Genomic DNA, 12087 nt, shown 5'->3' with positions numbered 1-12087 from the left:
GTACAGTATATACATATGAGATGAGTAATGTAGGTTATGTAAACATATAAAAGTGGCATTGTTTAAAGTGGCTAGTGATACATTTTTTACATCAATTTTTCCATTATTAAAGTGGCTGGAGTTGAGTCAGTATGTTGGCAGCAGCCACTCAATGTTAGTGGTGGCTGTTTAACAGTCTGATAGCCTTGAGATAGAAGCTGTTTTTCAGTCTCTCGGTCCCTGCATTGATGCACCTGTACTGACCTCGCCTTCTGGATGATAGCAGGGTGAACAGGCAATGGCTCAGGTGGTTGATGTCCTTGATGATCTTTATGGCCTTCCTGTGACATCGGGTGGTGTAGGTGTCCTGTAGGGTAGGTAGTTTGCCCCCGGTGATGCGTTGTGCAGACCTCACTACCCTCTGGAGAGCCTTGTGGGCGGAGCAGTTGCCGTAACTGGCGGTGATACAGCCTGACAGGATGCTCTCGATTATGCATCTGTAAAAGTTTGTGAGTGCTTTTGGTGACGAGCCAAATTTCTTCAGCCTCCTGAGGTTGAAGAGGTGCTGCAGCGCCTTCTTCACCACGCTGTCTGTGTGGGTGGACCAATTCAGTTTGTCCGTGATGTGTACGCCGAGGAACTTAAAACGTACTACCCTCTCCACTACTATCCCGTCGATGTGGATAGGGGGGTGCTCCCTATTCTGTTTCCTGAAGTCCACGATAATTTCCTTTGTTTTGTTGACGTTGAGTGTGAGGTTATTTTCCTTACACCACACTCCGAGGGCACTCACCTCCTCCCTGTAGGCCGCCTCGTTGTTGTTGGTAATCAAGCCTACCACTGTAATGTCGCCTGCAAACTAGATGATCGAGTTGGAGGTGTGCATGGCTATGCAGTCGTGGGTGAACAGGGAGTACAGGAGAGGGCTCAGAACGCACACTTGTGGGGCCCCAGTGTTGATGATCAGCGGGGTGGAGATGTTGTTTCCTACCCTCACCACCTGGGGGCGGCCCGTCAGGAAGTCCAGTACCCAGTTGCACAGGGCGGGGTTGAGACCCAGGGTCTCGAGCTTGATGACGAGTTTGGAGGGTACTATGGTGTTAAATGCTGAGCTGTAGTCGATGAACAGCATTCTCACATAGGTATAGGTATTCCTCTTGTCCAGATGGGTTAGGGCAGTGTACAGTGTGGTTGCGATTGCGTCATCTGTGGACCTGTTGGGGCGGTACGCAAATTGGAGTGGGTCTAGGGTGTCAGGTAGGGTGGAGGTGATATGGTCCTTGACTAGTCTCTCAAAGCACTTCATGATGACGGAAGTGAGTCATTTAGCTCAGTTACCTTAGCTTTCTTGGGAACAGGAACAATGGTGGCCCTCTTGAAGCATGTGGGGACAGCAGACTGGGATAAGGGTTGATTGAATATGTCCATAAACACACCAGCCAGCTGGTCTGCGCATGCTCTGAGGACGTGGCTAGGGATTCTGTCTGGGCCTGCAGCCTTGCGAGGGTTAACACGTTTAAATGTTTTACTCACGTCGGCTGCAGTGAAGGAGAGTCTGCAGGTTTTGGTAGCGGGCCATGTCAGTGGCACTGTATTGTCCTCAAAGCGAGCAAAGGAGTTGTTTAGTTTGAAGATGTAATCCAGACAGGTGCTTTAAACAACAGCCTTATGTGTTCTCTTTTTGACCGCCTCCGCATTTACAATCATACGCCTAAATCTCCTTAGCAATCATACTCTGCTTCCACCAGTCATTCCACTGATTTCAAAACTCGATCCTCCAGAACGTGGAGAGCCTTAGCAACATTTGTGCAGTTCTTCATGACACCTTTCAAAAAAGCCACTTTAGAAAGGATTACCTTCACATACTACGCAGCTCATGATATAGACATAAGCGTACTACATGGCAGACCTTTCTGAACATATCTCTCGGCATGTCCAGCACATCCATTATCTCAGGCAATCATGGCTAACAGGAAGGTTCCTCTCTTTTGTTATGGCTTTAACAACTATGCTCGTAATATAACAATTTTAAAGATTGTTTGTATTTAAAGAAAGTTCACATGTTCCAGAAGGCATTTCTGCCCAAAACTGCATTTTTATAATAAAAAAATAAAAAAAAATATGTTCAAACGCCTCTCCTGTGAAGTTGTGACGCGTGACTTAACGCCTAGTTTCCTGAAACGAGTAACATTGTCCTGTGTAAGAGTCACCATTGCGAGGAATGTCTGTGCTGCTGAGTTAACACAAAAGACAAACTGTCACACCCTGACCTTAGAGATCCTTTTTATATCTCTATTTGGTTTGGTCAGGGTGTGATTTGGGGTGGGTATTCTATGTTCTATTATTTGTATTTCTATGTTTTGTTAGGGTTCTCAATCAGGGACAGATGTTTATCATTGTCTCTGATTGAGAACCATACTTAGGTAGCCCTTTCCCACCTGTCTTTGTGGGAAGTTGACTTTGTTTAGGGCACATATCCTATAGCTTCACGGTTTGTTTTGTAGTGTTTATTGTTTTGTTTGGCATCTTTTTAAATAAAGGAATATGTACGCTCACCACGCTGCACCTTGGACTGAAGCCGCAAAGCCCTTTCTGCCAGTGATGTAGTACTCCAAACCTGTCTGGAGACCACATACTCCAGACCACATATTGAGTGTCTCGGTCTTGTCTCGGATACATTTTTACTCGGTCTTGACTCCGTCTGGGACAGTGGAGACCTGTAATTTCTTCCTGAGACCAGCTGAGTAAAAAAATTATTAGCTTCCATTCAGTCAGCGCATGAAACCGTTTCGCCAGACCTAATATATACACTCCTTTATTGAAACATTAAAATCTTAACACCTATTGAAACCTGAGCTTCCTACTTTACTCGTAACATTACTGTCCTTAACATTAACATTGTTTTATTTCTTTACTTACCTATTGTTCACCTAATACCTTTTTTGCACTATTGGTTAGAGCCTGTAAGTAAGCATTTCACTGTAAGATCTACACCTGTTGTATTTGGAGCATGTGACAAATAAACTTTTATTAGATTAGGTTTCAATAGGCGATAAGATATTTGTTTCAAGAAAGGAGTGTATATATTTGGCCTGGCGAAGCGGTTTTATGTGCTGACTGAATGGAAGCTGATAATTTAGTTTTTTACTCAGCTGGTCTTGGCTGGTCTCAGGAAGAAATTGCGAGTCCTAATTGTCCAAGACTGAGTCAAGGCTGAGTAAAAATGTATCCGAAACAAGACCGAGACACTCTATGTGGTCTGGAGTATGTGGTCTCCAGATTTATCTCCCCTGAGACCACCAAAGGAAAATCCTGATTAGATATTTTTTTCTCTTCAGTATTAACCCTTTTCTTTCCAAACAAAACTGAAGTGATTTAATCATCACTGAAAACATAATTCTAATGATTATTTTATAAATCCATAACCCTTCTTTGAAGGCTGTAGAAGGCCCATTGTTCCCCACTGTGTTTGGGTTAGTAATAATTTGTAGAGTGGCTCTATTGTCCCTCAACATGCCTTTATTCACTATTCAAGTCAAATCACATTTTATTTGTCACATACAAATGGTTAGCAGATGTTGATGTGTAGCGAAATGCTTCTGAATGTCTAAATAATCCATATGTTGGTCTGAAATATGAACACAGAAATACTGGACATTTTGAACTCATATTATGGTGGTGATTAGACAATACCATCGATCACCACATTCTTTTGGAGAGATTGGAAACCCAAATTGGTCTACACGGACAGGTTCTGGCCTGGTTTAGATCTTATCTGTCGGAAAGATATCAGTTTGTCTCTGTGAATGGTTTGTCCTCTGACAAATCAACTGTAAATGTCAGTGTTCCTCAAGGTTCCGTTGTAGGACCACTATTGTTTTCACTATATATTTTACCTCTTTGGGATGTCATTCAAAAACATAATGTTAACTTTCACTGCTATGCGGATGACACACAGCTGTACATTTCAATGAAACATGGTGAAGCCCCAAAATTGCCCTCGCTAGAAGTCTGTGTTTCAGACATAAGAAAGTGGATGGCTGCAAACTTTCTACTTTTAAACTCGGACAAAACAGAGATGCTTGTTCTAGGTCCCAAGAAACAAAGAGATCTTCTGTTGAATCTGACAATTAATCTTAATGGTTGTACAGTCGTCTCAAATAAAACTGTGAAGGACCTCGGCATTACTCTGGACCCTGATTTCTGTTTTGACGAACATATCAAGACTGTTTCAAGCACAGCTTTTTTCCATCTACGTAACATTGCAAAAATCAGAAACTTTCTGTCCAAAAATGATGCAGAAATATTCATCCATGATTTTGTTACTTCTAGGTTAGACTTCTGCAATGCTCTACATTCCGCCTACCCGTATAAAGCACTTAATAAACTTCAGTTAGTGCTAAATACGGCTGCTAGAATCCTGACTAGAACCAAAAAATGTGATCATATTACTCTAATGCTAGCTTCCCTACACTGGCTTCCTGTTAACCTCTTGAAGCTAGGGGGCACTTTTATGTTTGGAAAAATAACTTTCCCAAAGTAAACGGCCTATTTCTCATGACCAGATGCTAGAATATGCATATAATTGACAGATTACGATAGAAAACACTCTAAAGTTTCCAAAACTGTAAAAAATATTGTCTGTGGGTATAGCAGAACTGATATTGCAGGCGAAAGCCTGAGGATATCCAATCAGGAAGAGCCTCTTATTTTGAAACCTCTGTGTTCCTATGTGTGCCTGTCCTCCATTTAAAGGGATATCAACCAGATTCCTTTTTCTGTGGCTTCCCTAAGGTGTCAACAGTCTTTAGACATAGTTTCAGGCTTTTATTTTGAAAAATGAGCGTGAAGGATAACATTGCGTAAGTGGAGAGGTGGGGGCTCTCAGAGTGAGATGGTGCACAATTGAGTGAAGCAGCCTTTGTTCCTCCTGCTGTTATGGAAAAAGCTACACACTCGGTTGATATATTATCGAATATATATTTTAAAAACTACCTGAGGAATGATTATAAAAAACGTTTGACATGTTTCTGTGGACATTATGAAGACTATTTGGAATTTCCGTCTGCATTGTCGTGACCGCTCTTTCCTGTGGATTTCTGAACATAACGCGACAAACAAACGTCGGTATTTTGGATATAAAAATAATCTGTATGGAACAAAAGGAACATTTGCTGTGTAACTGGAAGTCTCCTGAGTGAAAACATCTGAAGATCATCAAAGGTAAACGGTTAATTTGATTGCTTTTCTGATTTTCGTGACCAAGCTTCCTGATGCTAAGTGTACATAATGCTATGCTATCGATAAACTTACACAAACACTTGGATTGCTTTCGCTGTAAAGCATAATTTCAAAATCTGAGACGACAGGGTGATTAACAAAAGGCTAAGCTGTGTTTCAAAATATTGCACTTGTGATTTCTTGAATATGAATATTTTCTAGTAATATTATTTGACTGTTGCGCTATGCTATTCAGCGGTTGCAGACAAAAATTATCCCGCTACAGGGATTGGTAGCGTCAAGAAGTTAAGGCAAGGTCTGATTTCAAGGTTTTACTGCTAACCTACAAAGCATTACATGGGCTTGCTCCTACCTATCTCTCTGATTTGGTCCTGCCGTACATACCTACACGTACGCTACAGTCAGAAGACGCAGGCTTCCTAATTGTCCCTAGAATTTCTAAGCAAACAGCTAGAGGCAGGGCTTTCTTTGCCAGAGCTCTTTGCCAGAGCTCCATTGTTATGGAATGGTCTGCCTACCCATGTGAGAGACGCAGATTCGGTCTCAACTCTTTACTGAACACTCATCTCTTCAGTGGATCATATGATTGAGTGTAGTCTGGCCCAGGAGTGTGAAGGTGAACGGAAAGGCTCTAGAGCTGTCTCTGCCTGGCCGGTTCCCCTCTTTCCACTGGGATTCTCTGCCTCTAATTCTCTGTGGGTGGGGTTATATCCTTCCTGTTTGGCCCTGTCCGGGGGTATCATCGGATGGGGCCACAGTGTCTCCTGACCCCTCCTGTCTCAGTCTCCAGTATTTATGCTGCAGTAGTTTATGTGTCGGGGGGCTAGGGTTAGTTTGTTATATCTGGAGTACTTCTCCTGTCTTATCCGGTGTCCTGTGTGAATTTAAGTATGCTCTCTCTAATTCTCTCTTTCTTTCTCTCTCTCGGAGGACCGGAGCCCTAGGACCATGCCTCAGGACTACCTGGCATGAGGACTCCTTGCGGTCCCCAGTCCAACTGGCCGTGCTGCTGCTCCAGTTTCAACTGTTCTGCCTGCGGCTATGGAATCCTGACCTGTTCACCGGACGTGCTACCTGTCCCAGACATGCTTTTTTCAACTCTCTAGAGACAGCAGGAGTGGTAGAGATACTCTTAATAATTGGCTATGAAAAGCCAACTGACATTTACTCCTGAAGTGCTGACTTGCTGCACCCTCGACAACTACTGTGATTATTATTATTTGACCATGCTGGTCATTTATGAACATTTGAACATCTTGGCCATGTTCTATTATAATCTCCACCCGGCACAGCCAGAAGAGGACTGGCCACCCCTCATAGCCTGGTTCTTCTCTAGGTTTCTTCCTAGGTTTTGGCCTTTCTAGGGAGTTTTTCCTAGCCACCGTGCTTCTTTACCTTCATTGCTTGCTGTTTGGGGTTTTAGGCTGGGTTTCTGTACAGCACATTGAGATATCAGCTGATGTATGAAGGGCTATATAAATACATTTGATTTGATTTGTACTACTCCCTTCACAGAACAGTGCAAACTGGCTCTAACCAGAATAGAAAGAGGAGTGGGAGGCCCCGGTGCACAACTGAGCAAGAAGACAAGTACATTAGAGTGTCTAGTTTGAGAAATAGACACCTAACAAGTCCTCAAATGGCTGCATCATTAAATAGTACCCTCAAAACACCAGTCTCAACGTCAACAGTAGAGACGACTCCGGGATGCTGGCCAAAACTTGGGAGCCAAATAAAACTATTTGGCCCTCGGGCTGCCAGTTGGGGAACCCTGCTGTACATCATCCCTGAGTTGATAAAAGTTCACATTTAATTGACCTCATCCACGGTCATAAAAAGTCTACTTTATTTTCACTACAGAGGAGCAAGCAAGCGTATGACAGACATTGTGCCTGGACTGGGACCAACCTCTGATCTATTCAGGGTTCATAAAGTAAATAAGGAGCTTTGGCAGCCTTTCTTAATCCCCTACTGGGAAAACCTGAGCCAAACCTCTGCAGGGAATGCCAGTCATGTTGTAATGTGCTTTCAGGAGCAGACTGGTAGGCCTGAGATTCTCAAAATAAGGTGAGAGTATTTGACCTGTATAGCTGAAGGTCAGAGAAAGCTTCCAACCCAAGCGGTGGGTGTAAATGTTCCTTTGGAAAAGTATAGTACAAGGTTACTCATAAAGATAATGTTAAGAGATGTGTAGAAAAATCAGATGCATTTTACAGTGCATTTTGAAAGTATTCAGACCCCTTGACTTTTTCCACATTTCGTTAAGTTACAGTCTTATTGTAAAATTGATTAAATCGTTTTTTTCCCCTCCTCAATCTTCACACAATACCCCATAATGACAGAGCAAAAATAGTTTTTAATATTTTGGGGCAAAATTAACACAAATCAAACACTCCTGTGTTGTCTGGCTGTGTGCTTTGGGTCGTTGTCCTGTTGGAAGGTGAACCTTCGCCCCAGTCTGAGGTCCTGAGCGCTCTGGAGCATGTTTTCATCAAGGATCTCACTGTACTTTGCTCCCTTCATCTGTCCCTTGATCCGGACTAGTCTCCCAGTCCCTGCCGCTAAAAAACATCACCACAACATGATGCTGCAACCACCTTGCTTCACCATAGGGATGGTGCCAGGGTTCCTCCAGATGTGGCGCTTGGTCCTCTACTCTGACAATTAATCCACAGATAAAAGGGTAAACCAAGTTGGTTTCTAATAATCTCTCCTTCAGGTTTCTTCTTCTTTGGACTTTATATGGCGGTTGTTGGGAGAGGCGGGACTTGCAGTGTATCAAGCGTCACAAATAGAACCAGGTTATATTTTAGCGGCAGGCTATGCAGACGCGCACGCGAGCAGTGGGTGCAATAATTCAATAATGTGTACATTTATTTTGCAATGTACACGACACGAGCGGTGTGGTCGGCAAGCAACTGTGCTGCTGGAAACTTTTTAATTACGTTTTTTTTTTGCTAACCTTTACTGACACAGGCCATATTCAACGAGTGTTGAGCATTTGTGAATTCATCAGTTATTCTGCACTCTGGCACATTTAGACAAGAGTGCTCTGAAATCGGAGTAGATAGCCAGAATTAACTATGTCCATTGAAACGCACGACTATACCACTTATTGCGGTTAGTATGAGTGTTCGAACGCAGCAATACTCCTGTATCGATGAGAATCAGAGCTACCGTTCAACGCAAGCTATTTTGATACACGGTATACACAGATAGTTTTATAAGCGAAAATGTCTGTCGTAACCGGTAGCAGAACCACTCAGTTTCCCTAAAAAGGGGACTTTACATTTAAGAGGTTTAAATATTTGCCACTATCAGTATCGACCATTCATCAGTAATAACCACACATATTTAACTCCCAATTAGTTCCATTGTTGTTATAAAGTTCTTATCATTCCATTTCATAAGATTGTTTTTTGTTTAACCACGTCCATGTGGTTGTTGCTGAGGATCACCATTAATAGTTGACCATATTTAGCCCACCACAGTTTGTCTTGATGCATGATGCAATACTTTGCCGTGTTATCACACAGTTCCAGGGTCAGTGCGAGCAACAGGCCAGGGTTCATTAAAACATACAGTACATATTGTCAAATATCAGTGTTTTGACATCTAACCATGGGTTCTGAAACAGAGATAAATATGCCTTTTTTTCTTTATGGCTATCTTTCAAAGTTAGTTACTTTAAGGAGCAGTTATCTCTCTGTGGGTCTAACCCCAAGAAGGTCTGGAAAACAGTTAAAGACCTGGAGATTATACCCTCCTCACAGATGCCCATGTCCCTTAAAGTTGATGATGTGGTTGTTACTGACAAGAAGAACATGGCTGAGCTCTTTAATCACCACTTCATTAAGTCAGGATTCCTATTTGACTCAGCCATGCCTCCTCGCCCGTCCAACATTTCCTCATCTCACACCCCTTCTAATGCGACTAGCCCCCATGCTCCTCCCTCTTTTTACCCTGCCCCGCTACAAAGTTTCTCCCTGCAGGCGCTAACTGAGTCCGAGGTGCTAATGGAGCTCCTTAAACTTGACCCCAAAAAACCATCTGGGGCAGATGGTTTAGACCCTTTCTTTAAGGTTTCTGCCCCTATAATCGCCAAGCCTATCTCTGAACTTTTAAACCTGTCTCTCCTCTCTGGGGCGTTTCCCATTGCTTGGAAGGCAGTGACGATTCATCCTTTATTTAAAGGGGAGATCAAGCTGATGCTAACTGTTATAGGCCTATTTCTATGTTGACCTGTTTATCAAAAGTGTTAGAAAAACAATAATCAACTGACTAGCTTTCTTGATGTCTGTTGTATTCTCTCTGGTATGGAATCTGGTTTCTGCTCAGGTCATGGATGTCACTGCAACCTTAAAGGTCCTCAATGATGTCACCATTGCCCTTGAGTCTAAGCAATGTTGTGCTGCTATGTTTATATATTTTGCCAAAGCTTTTGATACGGTAGACCATTCCATTCTTGTGGGCCGGCTAAGGAGTATTGGTGTCTCTGAGGGGTTTTGGCCTGGTTTGCTAACTACCTCTCTCAAGTGCAGTGTATAAAGTCAGAACATCTGCTGTCTGAACCACTGCCTGTCACCAAGGGTGTACCCCAAGGCTTGATCCTAGGCCCCACGCTCTTCTCAATTTACATCAACAACATAGCTCTGGTAGTAGGAACCTCTCTCATCCATTTATATGCAGATAATACAGCCTTATACTCAGCTGGCCCCTCCCTGGATTTTGTGTTAAACGCTCTACAACAAAGCTATCTTAGTGTTTAACAAGCTTTCTCTGCCCTTAACCTTCTTCTGAACACCTTCAAAACAAAGGTCATGTGGTTTGGTAAGAAGAATGCCCCTCTCCCCCCAGGTGTGATTACTACCTCTAAGGGTTTAGAGCTTGAGGTAGTCACCTCATACCAGTTCTTGGGAGTATGGCTAGACAGTACACTGTCTTTTTCTCAGCACATTTCAAAGCTGCAGGCTAAAGTTAAATCTAGACATGGTTTCCTCTATCATAATCGCTCCTCTTTCACCCCTGCTGCCAAAATAACCCTGATTCAGATGACCATCCTACCCATGCTAGATTACGGAGATGTAATTTATAGATTGGCAGCTAGATGTTCTTTACCATTCGGCCATCATATTTCCCACCAATGGTCCTTATAGGACACATCACTGCACTCTATACTCCTCTGTAAGCTGGTCATCTCTGTATACCTGTCGCAAGACCCACTGGTTGATGCTTATTTATCATACCCTCTTAGGCCTCACTCCCCCCTATCTGAGATATTTACTTTAGCCCTCATCCTCCACATACAACACTCATTCTGCCAGTCACATTCTGTTAAAGGTCCTGAAAGCACACACATCCCTGGGTCGCTAGTCTTTACATTTCGCTGCAGCTAGCGACTGGAACGAGCTACAAGAAACACTCAAACTGGACAGTTTTATCTCAATCTCTTCATTCAAAGACTCAATCGTGGACACTCTCACTGACAGTTGTGGCTGCTTTGTGTGATGTATTCTTGTCTCTACCTTCTTGCCCTTTGTGCTGTTGTCTGTGCCCAATAATGTTTGTACCCTGTGCTGCTGCCATGTTGTGTCACAATCATGTTGTTTTCATGTTGGCTTAGGTCTCTCTTTATGTAGTGTTGTGTTATCTCTCTTGTCGTGATGTGTACTGTGTCCAATATTTCTGTTTAATTTATTTTTATTTTTAATCCCAGCCCCAGTCCCCACAGGAGGCCTTTTGGTAGGCCATCATTGTAAATAAGAATTTGTTCTTAACTGACTCGCCTAGTTAAATAAAGGTTAAATAAAATCAAATAAAGTAAAATCTCCATTCTGAACTCATTCTCCGTAGGATACATTCTAATGTTGTGCTGATCAAATTAAAATTATAGGTAGAGTACACAGTATTTAAAGGGATCGCTTTAGATAAATGAACAGATAATCAAACTGAGTAAAAACTTCCTGATCAAATTGGTAGGCCACCCAGTGGGTGTGTTTACCTTGCCTGATGACTCAAACTGAATTCTTCCGCTGCTGTATGTTCGCTGCAAACTTGAAGTCGTTTGTGGTGATATCAAAATGAGGGGTGTTGTATAAAACATTCCCCTCTTCCCAAGTCATCAGCGATTGGAACATTTCTAACCACCAAATTTTCTAAATGCCACTTTACTCATGTGTGTTCTGGCTCTGGCCCAACCTATCGGTGTCTGTGACCAATCAGAACCGTTAGAATGTGTTTGCGTTCTAGCAATTGTTGGGGAGGTATTCAGATCCAGACTCATTTCAGTGAAGAAACGTGGGTGTGTCATAGCATTTGGCCAGAGCAAGGAGTTTGGGTAGCCAGGGAAGTGTTTTCTGGGATTGAATTAGATTTATTCGGTGCACACAAGGAAGCCCCACCTGCAAACCTCGTTACACAAGTTTATAGGGTAAGTAAACACCAAATAATGAGTGTTTAAATCAAAAAGTGTTAAAAAGGCATACATTTCCTAAATCTGCATCAGCTCCTATTTGAATTCATCCTCCCTATATAAAGCGAAGCCACTTTAGAAAGGGAACCCAAGTGCCCGCCACAATGTTCAGACATTCACAGAAGTAGCAACAAATTAACACGGTCATCCAAACTGGAAAATGTAGGCTACAGTAGTCCTAGCATTAACTGAGGAAAGATTGACAGAAACCACAATATGAATTAGCTAATAGCAATTACTATTTATAATTCATCCCATCAAAGGTGAGCTCACCATAAAGTAATCCGACGGTGGGTATTTGTGTGTGCTGCCATGTTTGTTTTTTCGCATCAAACAAAGATAAGAAGAGGAGACAAGATGGGTTTGATCTGTTTGCAGTATACATGTTGAAGGGG

Source organism: Oncorhynchus tshawytscha, linkage group LG19 (assembly GCF_018296145.1).
Source record: "Oncorhynchus tshawytscha isolate Ot180627B linkage group LG19, Otsh_v2.0, whole genome shotgun sequence".
Lineage (NCBI taxonomy): Eukaryota > Metazoa > Chordata > Actinopteri > Salmoniformes > Salmonidae > Oncorhynchus > Oncorhynchus tshawytscha.
Note: the sequence above shows the minus strand (reverse complement) of the source record.